The sequence below is a fragment of the Rhea pennata genome, chromosome 1, assembly GCF_028389875.1.
Source record: "Rhea pennata isolate bPtePen1 chromosome 1, bPtePen1.pri, whole genome shotgun sequence".
NCBI classification, from domain to species: Eukaryota; Metazoa; Chordata; class Aves; order Rheiformes; family Rheidae; genus Rhea; species Rhea pennata.
The window spans coordinates 38,965,751-38,986,018 of record NC_084663.1 but is presented as its reverse complement, the minus strand read 5'-3'; the positions used below and the strand labels follow the sequence as shown (position 1 = coordinate 38,986,018).

Here is a 20,268-nt window from a genome sequence, read left to right as displayed (position 1 = left end):
ATAAATAAATATAAATATTTAGTCAAAAAACAGTGGCCCTGCTAGCAGTTAATTCAAGGCACTCCCAAATGCAGGGGAAATTTTGATCTCAGTTTGCAATGAAATTGTTGCTGAAGTCAATGGGAATACTCCAGGGCAAAAAATGTGCCCTTCTCTTTATTAAACAAATGCTATGGTTAATGCTGCACCTCCAGCATTACTGAAGCTGCAGGGCAGAGGCAGAAAACTTAAACTATAGTAGCTTCTACCAAAAAAAAAAAAAAAAAAAAAAGAGCCAGTAGGTTATCGCCACCAAGGAAGGCCCATACAAAATCTGAGTGAGGCCTATTGGATACTACTTTTGGAAGAGAAATATGCTTGACAAATGATAATCCTCTCCCAGCCCAGCAACAAAGTGCTAAAGATGGGGGAAGAAAGCAAGGATAGAGCTTGACCAAGTCCTGAGAAGAGCCGAGTGTGGAGATCTGTTCTTTGACCCATGGTCAGTGAAACGGTGACCTGTTTGATAATCCTCTAAAAAACCCAGGTCTTTTCAAGGTCTTCAGAAGTAAAGAGAGACCTGAGACCCTCTTTAAGGTTTCTTGTTAAAATCATCCAAGAAAACTTTGGTCTTCTAGTTGCAAGCCTAATCAATCAGACCATCGCTTAGTATTTCAGTGAAGATAGCCTCCGACCCCATGGGCCAGTGACACTGCAATGCGTGCTCATAGTTCCTGTCATCCAAGGAGCTAACCTAATTTTACAGAGATAATTCAAGCTTCTCAGCAGATGACCATTATTATTTAATAGCTGGACATGCTAATGTGCATGTATGTTAAGTGAATTACACAGCCTCAGAGACAGCTGTTTTAAAGACAGAGCCAGAACAGAACCCAGCAGTTCGGACTCTGAGTCCCACATTGATACTAGCTGGGCCGTTTTCGTTCTCTTCCTTTGCAACAAATAATTCAGCTGTTTCTCAGTCTTGTGCAGCAGTGTTTTCCAAAAGGTATAGGTGAGATGCTGTGCTGCGCTCCAGAAGATACTGCCTAAATGTCATAGGCCTAGGGGTTTGCTCCTGATTTTACATGAGCCATGGCATATACTAGATATCTTCTAGGACTTTTCAAAGGTGTTGCAGCTTAAACCCAGTTCACTCATAGACCACAACACAACCCAGAGCCACCTTTGCCCCTGGTGCTTTTCTTTCTTCATCAGTCCTCTTCCTAGCATTCCCCTATGGCAGCATTAGCACAGGTGTCACAGATTTTACTGTCCAGATTTTTTTCAACAGTGTTGATACCAAAGGAATATTTGCTGCTGTCAATTTTATGGACTTCTTTTGTGGTGCTTTTCAAACCGTATTCAGCCTAAAGGGACTAAAATGGGGTGAAGGATCTTGCTGTTACCTACTTTTGAACCCTGAGTTTTCTCCCTTAGTGTATCTGCAGGTTATACATAAAACAAAACTGATAGGTCAAAAAAAAAAAAAAAAAAAAAAAAGATGCAGTTATTAAGCCATTTTCTAATGCTCCTATTTGCATTTTTCTCTAGTTAAAGGAACATTAGCTAAATATGAACACCTAGACACAGAACTATGGGAATAGACTTCTTTACGAGCCATGTACATTACGAGATGTACACTTCCCAGCCAGTTCATAAACATAACAGTATAGGGCTAGTAGCTGCCAACCTTTCTCGCTTATGACCTACCACGTTGCCCCTGACTTCTGAGGGTTATGTCACCATGATTATAGAACAGGAAATTAAGAAAAGGGAGGTATGGAATTTTGATATACATAATAAAATTTTAATGAAAGGCAAACAGAGTTGATGTAGGTGACTTATCACAGATACTCACGTTGCTTGTGGTTGACCCAAATGGCATAATTTCAGATCCTAACTGAAATATAGTAAAATACATGTTTCTGGCACATCACTCTATTTTACAATAGCTAAAAATACTCATACATGGCACAGATGGTAGAGATCAGTTAGTCCAAAAGAGTCAAGAAGGGACAAATTTTAACAATAACTTGGGGTTTTGTTTTTGCTTGCATATAGTCTTTTAAGGTGACTACAATAAACAGAAGAATGAAGAGTTAAAAAAAGGCCAGCACTTTTTCTGTGGAAGATAGAATGCTGCACTCAGTACAGTGATAGATTTTCTTTTAGATCCATCCAAGCCTGAACTTCAACACAACTCTTTTCAGGACAGCATCCTGCCTGGAGTCTCACCCCCACACTGCGCCTCCTCAGAGTTATCACAGACCTTGGCAATGTCTTGTTTCCAGGAAAGCAGTGGGAGTACTTACTGACATGTCCTAGTGCAAAAAGCTAAGGTTTTCTCTTCCTTTCAACTCCAGTTCTCTCCTACTTCTGATGGTCTGGACGCCTGACAAAGACACTGATACCCAGGCTAGCAGAGTCAAATCCAGGAATCTGTCAGGTCTGACTCGAGAGTTATTTCTGGAGCTAGAAGACTGCCAAATAGTGATGGCTCTTTGCACAAATTTTGCTGTGTAAAGGACAATAGAAATAAGCATCAGAACAATAATGCAAAACCAACTAAAGCTTCCAGGAATTTACTAGTAGGTATTGGAAAATACTAAAATAGTAATTGGTGGCATTGCAATTGCCAGTCCTTTTTAAATCTAAACAAAGCAAAGAACAAACATCAAGAGGCCATGAGAAAAGTGGTTACATTGATACAATAAAGCGCAGTTGAAGCAAGAAGTGGATACTGGATGTCATCAAATACAGTGTGGTAAGGAAGACAACTAGGAGGTCTATAAAAATAAGTACAAGCAAGCCAAAAGATAAGTGGAAGAATAAGACTTTACTCTCAAATTGTAGATAATTCTTAACATCAGTAGGTCCTCCTTTATTTTCGCATTGAATTGTAGCCAAAAGAAAACCAGTTCAAAAAACACTCTGTGCAGGTTTTAGCGTTCTTACCAAATCCTTTTCCTCCACAGTTAGCCATCCATCTGTTTCCATTTCAGCTTAAGGTTATATCTGATTCATGGCAGGTCAAAAAAAGGGGGGCTTTCTGGTTGTTGACAGGCAATATTTGTAATGCTCTAAGGGAATGCTTGACGGCCACTGCCTCAATGTCTGGCTGACGATGGAGGGGAGAAGCAGTCAGCAGAAGTTCCCATGTCTCAAAGAACATGTGTTTTTACCCTGCTGAAGTGTAACTCTAGGCACCTTTTTTGTGTGCCTTGGTTCACCATTTGCAAAATGAAGCTGGCAATTCCCTACTTTATGGAGATGCAGGAAGGAAAAATTGATGAAGGATTAGGAGGCAATTCAGTATTGGGAGCTACCTAAGATAAAAGATAAAGACATTATGATGTTTAAAAATTAATTAACATGCCAAAGAATGATATAAAGGAAGACTTATTTAGCTTTGATTATAAAATAAAGAAGAATTGGCTATTAGTGTCAGATGGGAGGTTTATACTTAAGATCCCAATGGATCCATGTTCGAGAGGAAACAGAGCCAAGTCAGTGACTCACCTTGCAGGTCACTCACCAACAGGCCAGTTCCCAACAGCACTTCCTTGTCTGCAGAATGTGTTCCTTCTATTTATTTTCATGTTACTGAATTCCAGGCAAAGTCGTTGCCAATAACTAAGCCCCTAGTTACTAATTTCCACCTTTTAAAGGTAGTGTTTTTTTGTGGCCTTCATTTTTAAGTGCTGTTTTAGGTAAGGGAGGATGTCAGATCTCAGAGCAGTATTCTCATGTCAGAAAGCCCTTTTTGAACAGGAAAGCTCGTCTTGGTGACTTCAACAGGCTCAAGGTTCACCTGCTCAGCTCTGACAGTTTGTTCCTTAGTGGGATAAGTTCCTCAGGTATTTAGGACGTGCAGGTGAAATCCTACTAGTCAAGGCCAATGGAACTGCCCATGTTTCTGGCATCCTTCTCTATGGAGTAACAACAGGGTCAAAACAGAGATGGGCTGATGGCCACTGAAATCCCATGTGATAGAAGTGTTGTAGCAGCTGATTAGGGCTGAGTGAGACTTCTGGGGAGAGATGTAGCAAAAATAGAGCTTGAGGAGGCCTAACCTCCTACCTGGCTATACTGGACCCAAGGATCTATTTTCCTGTGAAATACACACATGATTCTGCTCTTGAACTGCTTACTCCTGAGGTTTTGCCAGTCTGCCTCCTCAAAAACACCAGCTGAAGGGCCACTATCTGGCCATAAAGCAAGCGTGCTCCATCACTGTCTCTCACCCTTTTCATTATGGACACTGTCAGCTTTCTTGTGCCAGTCCCTGTCATTTCATAGTCATTTCTTCCTACTCCCCTTTCCCCATGTGCATTTTCTCTAGGCATTCTCAATGTCACCTACCAGCAGAAGTATATGGAAGTCTAGCTATCAGTCACAACATGTCCAGTCTGTAATCCATCCCAAAGCCCTTCTGCATTTTGTTGATTTTTATGGACAACGCAACTGACTTCTCACTTAAGCTCCTAACCCTACATATCATCATCTTCAGCTTGGATTTCTCTGTATGTCTTGTACTTCAGTCTAAATCCTGCAGACTCTCTTATGCAGCAGCTGTAGGTTATGGCCCTCCCTGGACCTTCTCACAGCCAAAATGCTTGGCCACGTTCTCATCATCTCAGCAACAGAGGTTGCTGCAACCATTTTCAAACTTGTCTTGGCATGTGTAGTCCCATCCAACTCAAATCTATCCAGAGCACTGCTGCAATATTTTTTAGCCTAATCAGTTGTTCTAACTACTGTTTTTATATCCCTCCGTGGCTCCTACTTCTCTGTCACATCTGGCAGACTTGTCTTCACTTTCAGAACTTTACAATAGCTGCAGAAGCTGTGACACTTCGTTGGAGGAAGACAACAGTGAAACAAAAATTTGGGTGGGGGTGGATGGGAGATAGGAGCAGGATGTGATCATTGGGGAAAAGGCTAGGATCTCACTAAGTACTGCAAGAACACAGCAAGTCTTGGCCGAGGGACAGTGTTTCTGTCAACACCACAGGCTCTAATTTATTGTACACACTGCTTATCACATATTGCACACTTATAACCATCCGTAGATCAAACACACAGAGATGAGTATCGTCAGTAAAAAAAAAAAAAAAAAAACACCAACAACAAGAAAGGTCCAACTGAAGCAGCTTCTTTCTGAATTATAGCTGTGGCAGGGAACAGCTTCAGATGCTTTTAATGAGAGAAGTTGTGAATCTCTGCCCTCACAATCCATCTACCCACAAGGACATAAGCGATCCGTGAAACTACTTCAATTAAAATATATCAGCCATATTTATTGACCTGCCTGATCAGGTCACTGAGAATCACGTTAGAGGCACTGCATACACTGCTTAGGTCACAAGGAGCACCTGCAGCCAGGCTATGCCAAGTACCAAAAAGGTGGGTCAGATTTCCCAGGTGAAACCAAAGATGTTCCACATTACCAGGTCACTTGCAGAGCTAATATCGTCTTTCTTTTTTTGTGCAGAAATTCACCACCGAAACTTGACCCTTGTAATGTTACTTTTTATTAGTACCGGAGGGGCTTGCTGTAAGGCAAACAGAAATAAGACAGTATCTGAGACTGACTGGGCATTGCTAATATTTTTATGCATTGGGTTAAACATTGTTTTTCAGCTGCTTTCCATTCAGGATAAACCTAAAAAGAGCAACCAGTTCATCTGAAAAAACAACAGAGACACAACTAGAGAGGCTCCTGCCCATACCAAAGTCAAAATGAAGCTGAAATGGGTATGTCCAAGGATACTCCAATCCAATGAATGTAAAGGCAGGCAATAACCTGAGTTGTGCCTGTATGTGTGTATAAAGATTACAGCAAGAAAAATCACAGAAACAGTATGATGGAAAGACTATAGGGACCATGAAGACCATAGGAAAAGCCGTGGATCTTTAAAAGCAGGAGAGTAAGCAAACTTTTTTGACTAAGTGTCTCGGTGCCCTGAGAGCACTAATAGGCCTTACTGTTCCTGCCCACCGCCCATGCTTCCTGGCTTGGCCTCGGACTGGCCTTGTCACGATGAAGATTCCTGATGATCTGGACTCTCCATTGCCCCTGGCCACTATCCCTGCTCCCTCGTGGGTGGTGGGACGGGCCCTGGCTGGAGACCCGTCCCTCCCACCCTCAGGAGTCCTCACTGCCACCGGCCCCCTGACAAAGTGCTGGTGGGTGATGTGGAGCTATGACTGCTGCCACTTACCTGACGGGAATGAGAAAGGCGCTCTTTTTGGTGGGACCCCCCCCCCAGCCTTTTTCTCAAAAAGCCCTTGTTTTGTACAGCCTCTCTCTCCAGAGGGCTTTTTCCTCTCTTGCAATCTGATCCTCAGCGAGCCGCTTGGCATTGAACCCTCTGGCACCCGGCACCCGGCACCAGCACAGTAGCACAGGATCGCTAAGCACCGTCCAGAAAGAACAATGAAGCTTTGTTATCAATCCCTCTGCGACCAGCAAACAAAAAACTCGACTCTTCTACCTTAAATGGCTAATTTAGCAGCTCTTGGCAAAATGAAGTAGGTCCTGTTGCTCAGTTTGTTCCATGAAACCGAAGCAGTGGCCCCACTTGAAGCTGATCCCCCATGGTCCCCCAGCTGCCCAGCCGTGGCCCCATCTCAGCCCAACCCGGGGCCATCAGTTACTGCCCCAAGATGCTGCTCTGCCACCAGCTCCAACCCTGCCGTGGCCTGGCCTCTGTCCGGCCACGGACTCCTATCCCCATACCTGTGCCTGCAGTGGTGCCTGGCACTCGCCCTGGGACTGGGGCTGCCCCTGGGACCCTGTGCCCTTGGCCTTCCCAGCAGCTCTCTCAGAAAAAATCCTCTTTTCTAATTCAACAAAGCCTTAAATATATATTATTTGTTTCAGTAAGGTTCACCAGAGGTGGATTATTCATTATTTGAGAGTAAAAAGTTATCCCAGGCTGGTCTTCCTCTACCGCTGTAGCTTAATAAATGTACTTCTTGGAAATCAAGTTATAAAACTTCTTGTAAGTTGAATTTTTTAAAAAAACTCCTGGGAGCTGGGAAAACGAGTGGATCAGTAGTAGGGAGGAGCAGCGGAGACTCCAACGCTTGCCCACGCTGTTGCTGTGCAATTGTGCGATGCAGGCTAGAGGCAGCAGATGCAGCTGCCCTCGGCCCTCGCGGCCGGAGAGGGAGAAGTTAAGAGGAGGAGGGACTGGCTGGTGAAGGATGAAAGAGCTGGCCAAAGCCGTTCAGTCGGTCACTAACAGCAGAGCAAATGGGAATGTTGCCGCTTCACCACTGCTGTCTAGTGTGTTTCATAGTCCTGGGCATGAAGTGGGTATGAAGGCAAGGGAGCCTGCAGGGCTCCGAGCCGCTGGCTGAGCCATTCGGGGGGTTTATTTAGTGGGCAATGCCTTAGCTTTATTAAGGCGTTTGGACACTTTGCACGGTGCGGTGTCAGAAGGCTTTTTAAAAAATCGGTTGAAATACCAACTCCAGAGGAACTGATACTGACTCCAGAGGAACTGGTTTCTACAATATTTGTTCAGCCCAAATGGCCAAGATTCTCAGTGGGAATTCTGCCTTAGGCCAGATTTTCTAGGGTATGTAGGTGCTGAAAGGCAGATATAGACTGCTACTAAGATCTTCAGAAATCTTGTCGGCTTCATAAAATCATTCTTGGCATGTGTCGAAATTTGTTTGGCACTTCAGTATTTGGAAGTCTGGCACTGTGTGGGCAATAAAGACATGAAAATAATGAAAGTTCAGATTAGAAAATGGTGACATCATTGGTTTTTACAGTATCGAGATTGGCATGCAGTTCAACTGTTACTGCGACAAAGTCAGAATCTCTCACAATGTGCATGGAACTAAAAAGTAGAAACAAAGAAAGGCTATGAAAAAAAGAAACTCAAGAAAATGCAGGTGTACTTTTTAAAGCTCCCATCATGTAAATTCAGATGATTTACTTTTAGCTTCCTTTTTTCTAACCTTTTCTCTAGAGAATTATTAAATGCATGTACAATTGTAAATTGAGCATATAGATCTTTCTACGCATTTGTAGAATGAGATATCTGAAATAACATATTCAACATTCTTAAAAATGGTAAGGGCAGTTGCTTGTTCAGAGAAGTTAAATTTATCCTGCACACTGAGCAAAGCACACTGCACAAAGAGGGGTGTCAGGAGATTGTAACGTGTCCTCATCATGAGTATGAATCTCCATTTTTTTCTTTTTCTTTTTTTCCAAGGGTGAGAAATAGAATGGTTCTTGAATATGTAGATCAGTATAATTTAATTAGCTTTTATGACCAGGACTCCTCAGAGATAACCATAAAAGTCAATTAGTCTGTATTAAAATGCAGCCATTTCCCTGAAGCTTCTGTAAAACGGCCTTTACTTCTCCAAGAAAATGCCAAAAATCTAGAATAGCTGTGTAGAAAGAATGCTGTTGTCTTTTTTAACATAACAGATTTCCCGCTGTGCTTTCCCAGTGTCTGAAATGCATGCAGGTCATACCTTGAGTTTATGCATTTATATGCTGTGCCGGTCAGGCAGTGTTACAATATGATCTTGCAGGCCAGTTAAAATTGGACTTGAAGAAGTTGGTTAGCAGAGTGTAGTGCTTCAGGGCAAAACCTGATTATCTGCAGGAATCAGGAAAGAGCTGTGTCCCAGCTGCACTCGGCCTCCTAATTCCAGATGTTATATACGCACAGCTGGCTTAGCACGCAGGAAGATGTGCCAACACCTAACCGAGCGGCCAGATGATTCCATCTTCATTGAGGCTTTCTGTCCTCGCCCTCGCCTCTTTGTATGGTAATCAAATTGTCTACACTTGCGCTCTATTTTAAGACTGCCCTGAGACCATATCTGCTGACCATGCTGCGTTTACCTGCTGGGGCTGCTGTCTCCATCCAGCCTATCACCCGGCCACTGTTGAGCAAGACTCGATGGCCCCGTGTCCCTCCTTGAGAGGAGGTTGCCGTTACCACTGGGAGCTCCTTCTCCAGCACACCCTGAACCTCAGGTGGCTCCCAGGACTAGCCAGGTAAGGTAAAGCAAAGATGCAGATGTGCTTGGTTGTCTGCTTGAATTGAAAGCTTTTTAGGGCAGGAATCACTAGTACTCTTTTGGAGACCTCTAATGAATAAATATTACAGATGTGTCCAATTAAATTACAAAATATTCAACATTCAGTTTTTGATTTTTGCTCTTTTTCTACTGAACAACTTGTTCTGGCCATTACTAAGAGCAAGATGCTAATTTTAATTGGCCTAATCAAGTATGCAATCCCTTAAATATTAGTATGTCGTACCTATTAATGCCTGGAATGGCTTATATCATTCCTACTGCTATGGACTAGCCAGAGCAGAGGCGAAGAAGGGTCACAGCTTGCCCACTTGCCCACTAGCTCTGGGCAGCTTGGCACACGCATGCCTTGAGACAAGGAGTGGCAGAGCAGCTGGGCAATTTCCCCTTCACCACTGCCTGCATCCGGCCCTGGATTCCAGCAGAGCCTTATTTATTTCAATTAGCTCATTAGGCCTTTCAAGCCTCTGTGCTTATCTCGAAAATAAATATTTGCTGTACGGTGCGTCACATTGCTTTGCATTATGTTCTCTGCGCAAAGAAAGTCCTTCTTGCAAAACATACCACAAAGAGCTTGTTGTAGACTTGTTGTGGGAATCCTCATTCTAGCTTTACCTGATTTTTGTAGAATTAAAGTCTCAGAATTGATACTGCATTAGTGTGACATTTCTGTGGGAAATACTACATTTTATAATATTGCACTCATATTCTAAAAGAGAGAGAGGTATGAAGCAAACAACTCAGATATCAAATTTCTAGCATATAGAAAGACATATTGTCTTGAAATCCCAAGTATTTCTCTTCTTTTTTATGGCATAATGAGAAATATTTGAGTGTTAGTGACCAGAGCACTGAGGTGATGCCCTTTGCGTTGACGTGGTTAATCTGTCAGCAAATCCATCAGCAAACCTGTTTTTCAGAGATGTTAACTGAAGTCTGAAAATCAATTCCAGACCTAATCATGGGCAAAGGGTATATTCCACCACTCTGTATGCCAGTAATACGCATATATATCATTTGAGATAATAGATCCCAAGGTCTCAGGCCACAAGCAATTTTATGCTTATAATATTCATGACAGAATATCACTGTTGTGCTACAGATTGCAGAAAAATAGGCAGAATAGATGATTCAGATGCAAAATAGTTTGATCCTCTGGTGAATTTTCCTTGGCCTTTGGCCTTATAATGCAATCCAAGGCACGTAAAAAATTGTGCTGGAATTTGCCACTTGTCATATCTTGTGGCTTAATTATTAAACATGTTTGGTATGGCATAGTTGCTCTATAATAAGGTCTGTCATTACTTGAGCAAACAAAATTCCTCGTGCTATTGTCCTCCTAGATAGTCAATACTTGATAAGGGCCACGGCTCCAGCTACTGGCTGAAGTAGGGCCATGTGGCTCTGCAATGTGAAACACGATAATCTCGGGGTCGTGCCTGCACTGCGGCACCCTGACAGCAACCAGGCACTGCGTTTCAGGCATCGATTTTTTTTTTCCTTGATGAAGGAATTAAGCCTGCCTCCTTCCCTATGGCCGGAGGCACCCGCGGGAGCAGACAGGATTGTGACAGCCCAGGTGTGGCAGCTCCCCTTTGGCACTGGCAAATGCCAAAGACCCCCTGTGTCGTCGAGGCAGGTGAAACTGCTGAAGTCTCAGGCCATGACACCAGAATTGTAGAAGCTTTACAGCTCTTTTCAATAAGCAGATAAGAGCCGGGCTGGGAAATGCTGTTCAGAGAATCTGCTGGAGCAGCAAAGGTCCTTCCTCCCTTGCCGCCGCTGGTCCAAATCCAGTTTCTCAGGAGGAGCTCTCAGGAAACTCTCAGACAAGAGTGTCCTCCAAGTTGTATCTGTGAAGCACTTCTTCAGCTGTTGATTTTTAGGCTTCCCAATTAAATATAACCAAGAGCCCCAAACTGAAATTAGTACCCTCAAACTGGTAGTTGTTGGGCTCTGCAACCTTCAGCGTATTGCAAAGAGCTGAGGTTAGGATCAGTGTGGCTCTCAGCAGACGCAGCTTCCTTCAGTTTTACAGTGACGGTTGATTTTCAGTTCTCAGTTTGAACAATTTGCCTACTTCTCCAGGTAAGGCTTGCGAGGAGCCACCGTTCCACTGGCGCTCGCTGGAAGAGCAGCTGCTCACAGCCGCGATTATCAGGCACAGCTCAACGTCTCCCTTGAGGCACCCAAAAATTGAGACACGATACATCCAAGCTGGTGGCTTTTCACTTGGTCGGTGAAATCATTTATTAGCATTTTCTGTGCAAGTGTGAAACAGTCCCTTGGGTTAGAAAGGGGTTGCAACGAGGTGTGAGGCTCATATATGCCAGACGACATGCACGTTTTCTACCCACCGCCTCCGTCCCGCTCCCAGGGTCTGAGCACTCTCCCACGAATACGCAGCCCAGCGCCGGGCCAGGCAGCGCTTTCGGCAGCAGCTCTGAAGCAGCACGACGAAACGCCTCGAATACATAGCGCTGCAATGCGTTTTGGCGGCCCAGCGGTGATTCCCCTCTGACGCCTCGAGCTCAGGGCTCAAAGGGGCATCCTGCAGCAGCCCCACACGAAAGCCCGGGCGGGAACTGCTCCGTTTCCAGAGACGTTACTCCGATGGTGCACGCGAGGAGGGAGAGCTTCAGGCAGCGCAAGGTGAATTTTATGGGTCATGAGGCAGAACTGGCCTAGCTCCTCCCTGCCAAACTAGGGGTGAAGTATAAACAAATAAGCAAGTAAATAAACACGTCCTCTGTCATGCAGCAGCTGAAAGGCACTGTGGACAAAAACAAAGATCCAGTAGGAAAAAGCTGATGCAAAAGCCTGGATGAGGAGGTCCTTTAATGTTTGATTTTAGCATAGAATCTCTTGTCCAAATAGCGGAGCTCTGTGTAAGGCCTGAATATATTTGCCGTGCATAGGAGCTCTGTTTGCAGTGGGAGGAGAGAGTCTCATCTTGTATAGCCTGGAGTAGGAGCACAGTCATTGCTGCAGTTCATAGCCTGATACATCCTCCTGCCTCCCCGCGCAGACAGATTATCTCTTGGATTCATGCGTGACCTCTCAAGGTATTCTCTTTTTGCCACTTAGGGTTTTCCCCGACCCTCTCTCAGGAGGGGAGTGGGAGTTTTCCCCTCTGTGAATTAAATTAATAAGAAAAGCATCAAGGGAAATTGGCTATTCTTTGGCTGATTACCTTTAGTTCTCCTACTAGCCATGTTGGGGTTCAGCTTTACTGCAAGAATGCACAATAATCTAATTAATATGCTTATTGTAGCATAATAGCATCTAAAGGCATATTTCAGCTTGTCGCAGCATGCACTTCTAATTTTTTTTTTTACTTTGCAGTAACATTAAAACAGTCAGACTTTCAGCCCTGCAAACTGTGGATAATGAATTTCTTTCATTCCAAACAATTTACTCCCCTGTGTATTAAAACACTTCGCCAGATCAGTTGTATTTGTACCAATGCATGCTCTGACGTGCACAGCAGTGGAAAAACTGAGCAATTGGAGAATAGTAATGATTATTTTCTTGGTAAATGTTTTTCCTTAAAATGATAGAAATAAAGTCACATATTTCTCTGTCAGAAGTGAGCGGTGTTTATACAACGAACATGAGTAATGAAAACAAGTATATCCCCTCCTGCCCTTGCTCTCTTTGGATACTCTCCAGCATTGATGGAAGTCAGTGAGAGCTCTGCTGTTGGCTTCTTTGGAGCAAGACTGGATCTGCTGTCTGCAGGCAGCCTTGCTCTCCAATGCGCACAGCTTGGGAAATACTGGGCAGTTACGAAAGGCCTATGGAGAACGCAAAGCTCATCAAACTCATTTTTAGAAGAATCATGCTCCAGGCCTCAAGCAAAGTTAAATCTGAAAGAGAGGGGGAGGGAAGATTTTTTTTTTTTTTTTTTTTTTAGAAAATATTTTGCACACTTTTTCTAACATTCTAGTTTCTGAAGTATATTTGGTTATGTTTTATGCTCTCTTACAGGAATAAATTGAAGAAGTAAAAACTTTGTTGAGTAATGGTTAGGATTTCTGTGTAATCACTTGACTTCAGAAACTAATGATCTGAAAGAAATATCCTACCCTGCAATACCTGCTAAAATATGAATATTCTGTACAAATGCAATTTTAAGCCAACCACATAAATTAGCCCCCTCAAAATATAATTCATTACTTTTTAAATTTTACGTGATAGCATGGAAGTTATGCAGGAAGGAGGCTGTCCCGTAATCATCCTTGCTTTGGGGGTGATTTCCACGTCTTTTTACAAACTTGAGTGGGGTTAGACTTTCCAGTTACAATGCACTGGAACATTTTTCAAAGCCCCTCCAAGTAATGCAGTTGATCTTTCCAATAAAATGGAACTTACCGAAAATCATGCTGCGCTCCAGAGTACCAAAAAAGAGCGAGGTTTGGCTTGGGGGGGCAGAGGAATCCCCCCCGAGGGAGGGACACTGCCCTCGGCGGCGGGACACGGACTTGAAATGGGCTGGGGAATCAGTGGGAGTTTTGCCCGCGTGAATAACAACTAACCAACAGGAACGTTTCGTTTGCACATCTGCAAGGACAGAGGTTTTGCTCTGACCACCAGCCTCTTCAATCCTCCTTGCTCTCTGGGGTGATTTCTCCAGATTTCAAAGCATACGAACTGGGGTTATTCATGCAGTTGTAAAAACAACGTAGATGAACGAGAGTCACTCCCCACGAGGTGACCCCTGGAAAACCTACCCCGCAGTCACTGAAAGGCAGGAATTTTGCATTCCGCTTTGGTTAGACAGAGATTGAATCATGAGACTTTTTCCCATCATCATCATCCTCAGTGTGGAAACGCTGTGGTCAATTTTTATTGCCGTTCTGCAAGGCTGTACTCGGCGTTGCACATTTCCCGCTAGGCATCCACCGTCTGGGCTTTTAAAATTCATTATAGGCAACCTGCTACAAAAGGGAATATTGAGTTCTGCACGTCTTGACCATTCAGATCTATACGCTCCTACTGTCAGATCTATATACTTCTGCTGCAATAAAAGTGCCGTATAGCTGAGCACACGGGGAAGTGTTCCTAAAGAGAGCCCCGAAGCTTAATCTCTGCTTTATTTTCTGTTTAGCGTCAGTTCTCCCAAAGCTGGGCACATATCTGTGCAGCTGTATATTTTCAGCATATGCCACTGCTAAATAAATTATTCAGTATTGTTAGATTACTTATAAGTGACACCAATCAATTAACACCCCAGCCAGAGTCTTCAGGGCTTTTGTCAGGGGCCAGGATGGTAAAGCTCTTAACTCCACATTTCCCAGTAAGAAGGATTATCATAATGACAGCTTATTTTATTGAGTTTTTGATTGATGAGTAGTGTCGCCGGCCTGGCTGCGCTCAGGCGAGGCATAGGGAAGCCTAATCTCATGAAGGAGAATGCGTTAGCAGCCTCGTTGCCCTTCCCCGAACAAAAATCCCCTTTGAGCGTGGCTCCAAGCAGCCCCGCGGCTTTGAGGCTGTCGGTGTTTCCCGAGCCTTTCTGCTGGAGCTTTGGGCCGTTTCCTTGCATGGAGCAAGGAAAAGGTAAAAAATAATACGGTAAAAAAAAAAGGAATCTATAATAAGGTAAAAAAAAATATAATAATATATTTTTTAAAAAAAAAAAAAAAAGCAAAGCAAGAGGCAGCCGGCACCGGCGGTGGGGCCGGGCCGGTGCGCTGCTGCCCGCAGCCGGAGAAGCCTCGGGTCTCCCCTGCGCGCGTGGCGGGGGCCCCCTGGGCTCCCATTGGCGCTTGCAGCACGGCTGCCGCGCAGCAGGGTTTGCGGCCGTCTCACGAAGGACAAATCCTGCGGCTGGCTACAACGCGACAGAGCCACGAGATTCGCTGCTCCTTTCCCTTTCTTGATAAAAACCCCCCAAATGGTCTTTCCTCCCCCCTTTCCACAAAACCCAAGCGCCGGGAAGATTTTGCCAGTGCGGGCACAGGGCATGCATATGGAGAATCCCACGGAGAACCGTATTTCAGTACTGGCAGAGAAAAACACGGTTGATTCGGTATTTCCCATCAAACTTCAAAGAGCTACCAAGCTCTGTGATGATGGGTAAACAGCATTATCACGCATTAAACGTGTGTTTTAAGGGCAGAGAGTAGTCCAAGGCTTAGTTCTTCGATAGTGATTCAACACATAATTGTGTTCAATAATAATTGAAAATATTATTCTAACTGCTTGAATGTTTTAAACTTAAATCTTCTTTGTAGCCCCGTGAAGTCAGATCGGACTGTTTGGAGTCCAGTTTAATTCACTTCATAACGTCACTGGGAATGGTTTAAAAACAAATGTATTGTATGTTGACATGGATTGATTCATTAAGGGTAATGATAGAGTCTGAATTGAAAGGTACAGCAAAGAAGATGATGAATTTTAATGTGGCACGTGGCTACTGTTCAGCAGATATGAAATTGGAAATCAATGCTAGCTCTTAAATACAAATGGATGCTACCTTTGCATTCGAAGCAGTCTTCCCTTCCCAGCATTTCACCATGCCAGGGAAACGCTGCTGGCATGAGCAAAAAAAAAGCTCAACTTTGCAATGCTCTGCCAGAGCCGCTTTCTGTGCTTTCTGTTCGCGGCTGGGCTATGTCTCATTCTCTGTGAAATGAAATGGGCCCACGGCAAACTACCCTCCTGCACTAGACGCGGTACGAGCAGCTGGACCTTTAGTCTAGCCCAGGGCTCTGTGTCCTGCAGTCTTGTGACTGCATCTGAACCCAAGCTTATAAACAATTCTAGATCTCCTGGTCTAAACTGAAGGGCGACGAGCACGTAACGAATGCAGCGAGGCCCGAGCCTGCCGGCAGCTGAGGCGCAAGGCTGGGGCCCGTGATTAGAGTGCACTCTCCAAAAGCCAAGAGCGACCACGTCCCAGCTGGAAGGTGTTGCGGGAGGCGCGTGACACCCCCCCACCCGAGCGCTGGGAAACGCTGCCAGCCGTCAGCCCGGCTTCCAGCACCGTGCCAGAAGTGGTGAGGACGGAAGTTGCTGCCTCTGCGGAGAAGCAGACACCCCTGTCACTGCTACTCCACCTCAGTGTGCGAGGCACAGCACGTCCCTGGGAGAGCAGAGAAAGCATCGGCGGGCTCTGCGTCGTATTTTGCCACGGGCATCGGTTTGCCATTCTCCAGCTGCGTTCCCACCTAGCACGGAGACAAGGCATTTTAGCCTCCCAGGTAGCGGAGCTCGGTGTTCTGCCTGCCCCTTTCTGACACACGCATGTGGATGATGGGAAAGGCTGCACGTCGGTGCTTCGGAATAAAATACAAGAAAGAGAGATGGAGAATTAAGTGCCCCCTTCCCTAATAGCAAAGCGATGAAGAAACGAGTATCCCAATCTCATTTAAATATTTGCTGGCTCTGTTGACACTGGAACATAGAGCTAAGCTCCTAATTAAATGAGAAAACAATAAACACAAGTAGTAAGCTGCTTGTTTTCATTAATCCTGGTGCAGAAATAATAGTTTCAATCAGTGTCTAACAAAATGAGCACCATATTTTAAATTTTCACCCTCTAGATTAAAATCAGTGATGTATATTGTGTCCTTCCTGAAAATGCTGTTTCTTTCTCCCCTTCTCCGCTGCAGGAGCAGCAGGAAAAGAAGCTGTTCCGAGGCAGTGAGCAAGATGCAATAGGGATGGGTAATATGTGTACGTTGGAAACACATGGATTCTCCAGTGTAAACATGTCAGAAGTATAGGTTTAATGAGCTTTTCTTGGGCAAGTAAACAAGTTAAACTGATCTGATGCTCAGTGAAGGGGCCACGTGACATGACAGGAAAGTCAGAGAGGTGGAAAGAGGGAACCTCCAGCCCAGAGCTCAGCCTTAGCACCAGCTGCCCAGGGCTTTTTGCACTAAGTCTGCAGGCAAGCCCCATTCAACCAGAGCACAGCTGGTCCTGTAGCCAGGAGCAGAGCTCATGCGGGGCTTCATGACTCCAGCTGTAGGTAGGAGGGACAGCAGTGCGTCACCTCTTCTGGGTTATGCTCTTCTCTGTGTCAAAACATGCCTGACTCCTGTGCAGGATCTCTCACCATGTGTTTTAATTTTACTTTGCAGCGGTTCACAAATGATGTCCCCCTTGTTCTCTGTTCCATGTTGTCCTTGAGCCAGCATTGATACCTGGGTGCATACCTCTCCTTGGCTAATGCGTATAAATTTAACTGGTAAGGTTGAGGTGTTAAGGATTCCTAGCCACTTTGGCCAATATTTTGACACTGCAAGAGGAAAATTCCTGTTTGAAGTTTATTGGAGCTGGTAATAAAAAGGCATGGGGCAAAGTGTCAAGAAAAACATGTTCAGAAGGTGTCCATTTTCTGAATGTTTTGAGCTTTTTTTTAATTGATGTTTGACATTTCAGTCAAGTCTGAAACCTCCAGGATTTAATTCAATGGTACACCAGGAGCAGCGAAGTGTGCCTGAATTATTCTGGAATAGATATAATTGCTGTATAATTCCCCCAGCTCCTCCTGTCCCCCCAGCCATAGTTAGCATCTCACTGTTTGCCAACAGTAGAGATGTCAAGAGCCATTGGGATAGAGCATAATTAGCCAGGGTGATCTCACAGCCTGCTGGTTTGGTTTTGAATGACACACAGACAGCAGGGAAGAGGAAAGGGCTCTGGAAGAAGACCATGGCTCGTGACATTGTGGGGGTGCTTCACCCTTGAGCAGTCAGTGGGGAAGACAAGGAGGGAAATGTGGTGTCCAGAGTGGAGCTGGAGGTGGGGCTGGTGAAGAAGGTTTTGTTCTGCTGGGAGGTCTGGGCAGAAAATAATGGAGCTCCCCATTACAATGGAATTTTGCTTTTCCCTCCAGTATGGAAAAAACCCTGCTGCAGGCCAGGAGGAAATGTCCTGTAAATTATCAGCTGTCTCCTGCTAGACCCACAACTCTGTGCTGTGGCACAGCATGGAGCTGGGGCACAATAAGGTACCTGCCTGGGTACCTGTAACAGCCACTGTGTTGGGGGAGTCTGTCCTTCTATGGGACTCTGCGGTGCAAATGTCGCTCCTCAGGATTTCTTGCTGCATGTCCTCTGCTCCTGGAGAGGCTGGTGCTTGAGATGTGGAGAACGCAGGCTCACCAGGGTCCACTGCCTGAGGATGCGTGACCCCACCTCTCCTCTGCTGGAAACTAGCAAGGCACCAGGTTTCAAGTTATTTTACTGTGTGGGCTTTTTCAGAAAGCCCAGAATCTTCTGTTGCAGAGATTCCTTTATACACAGAATAAGCATGTATTAATTAGGAGCACTCATCTGGGGAGGCAGGACATGCAAGCTGAAAATGGGATTTGATTTAGGTCTGTTACTACCTAAGCCACTGAGCTGCAGAGGCAGCCTTTTATAGTCCTTCAATGCTCTGTTAAATCAATGGATTTAAATCATTTTTGGAAGAAAGGTGATTTGATAAATTTGTGTTAAGTTTTCTTTTCTTTTCTTTTCTTTTCTTTTCTTTTCTTTTCTTTTCTTTTCTTTTCTTTTCTTTTCTTTTTTTTTCTTTTTCAAATAGATGTTTTACAAACCCAGGGGGATATAATGGGAATACATAATCATCATGACTTTTACTAAAAATAAGACAAGATAAATTTAGCTAATGAGTTCAGCATGTATATGTTTTAATAGCTTTCTCTTGCTACAGTCTCAAACTGGCTCCTATTGTACATCAATGCTTCTTTCAACATATGTAAATAATACAAAAAAAAATCATTCAAATTCCTAGAGAAGCAACTCACTTTCAGTTACAAACAAAAACAAATGCAGCAGCAATCCATATAACCTTTCAGGCAGTATATCAAAAGTTGGGCCAAATCCTGCTTCTTTTACTCACAAAAATAGTTCTTACTGACTTCCTGACCTCCACAGGGGCTAGATTTTCTGAAGGAACTTAATGTTGCAGTATATTTCATATTAAATCCTAATGCCAAAGGCACTTTTAAAACCTTCCCTATGTCTAGCTAAAGCACAATGGATAAGCTCCCTACATTAACAAAGAAGATAACCAATCAATTAATGTGAAGACTCTCTCTCTCCTTAATCATGGAGTCATCATCTAATTCCAGTGGTGCTAACACTAGACCTTTAAAATAGCCTATATTTGTCAACCAGGTCAACATTTTAATGCAGGTCCCCTGCATTCTATCAGTGTTGCAAGAACAGTTTGTCTAAAGTTCTTAAAGCAGGATAAAAGCTTGTGACATAAATTTAAATACATCATATGCCTCCCAGAGGTGAGCTGGACCTGCTCTTTGGACTTGTGTCTGCTTATTAGAGATGGCTATGCCTACAGTGCTCAAAGAACCAGTGTGCAGCATCTTACATGGTGCCACGTGTGATGTCTGCGGCCTGTGGGCACTGTCTTAATTCCACAACAGTCACTGAGTAGATCTCTCTCCACTTTGTCTTAATCTGTATCTTCAAAGTTTGATCTTGTCCAAATGAAGATGGCTCCTGTTGACTTCATTGGGATTAGGTATTAGAAACATGCAGGGGGAATGCAAAGGGAATGACACAAGAAAGTGTTTTACAATCAATCTGCACAGAAAGGAGTAAAAATATCAGGTGCAAACTCAGGGAGAAAAAAGATGCCTATGTTGCATTTGCTGTGTTTAGAAAAAGGAGTCCAAAAATCAATATTCTTTATACATAACTCTGAAATATGCTGCCTAAGGTGACTTGGATTTTACAGTGATGTGTCCTAGAAATCGATACAACATCTGCTCAAAAGGTCTAGCTTAGTCAAACTGATATAATTCCTGACTTCTCAGAACACGGGCAAGTGTTCAAGGCAAGGCAATCAAGTGTAATTATTGGGAATTACATTTCAAGTACAGTTTGCTTGTTAACTTGCTTATTGTAGCAAATTCTACCATAGATCAGACCTTTCTTGGGAGATTTTCTGTGAGAAGTGTATATATATATATATATATATATATATATATATATATACACATTCAATGCAGCAAACTTTGCTGAAAAATTCACACTGTATTACTTTGTTCAAATCTGTATGTTGGTTCTTTTTCTTCTCAAAACCTAAACTCACTGGGTAAGAAATACACCAGTTCAATGCAGCATCTTTCCTAGTACCTCTTGTCTTCTAGTCTGACTTTATAAATCTTTCAAATTGAAATATGGTGGGAAGCCATGAGGCAGAGACTACAGATTAAGTGTTATG

General features: G+C 43.9%; 1 long non-coding RNA gene across 1 annotated transcript; it reads left to right on the top strand.

The window, feature by feature from the left end:
* The first annotated feature begins 8,858 nt into the window (after positions 1–8,858).
* On the top strand, positions 8,859–12,649 carry LOC134135990 (uncharacterized). Its single transcript, XR_009957402.1, has 2 exons — positions 8,859–9,024; positions 11,154–12,649. It is a non-coding gene; the product is annotated as an uncharacterized LOC134135990 (long non-coding RNA).
* Positions 12,650–20,268: the final 7,619 nt, after the last annotated feature.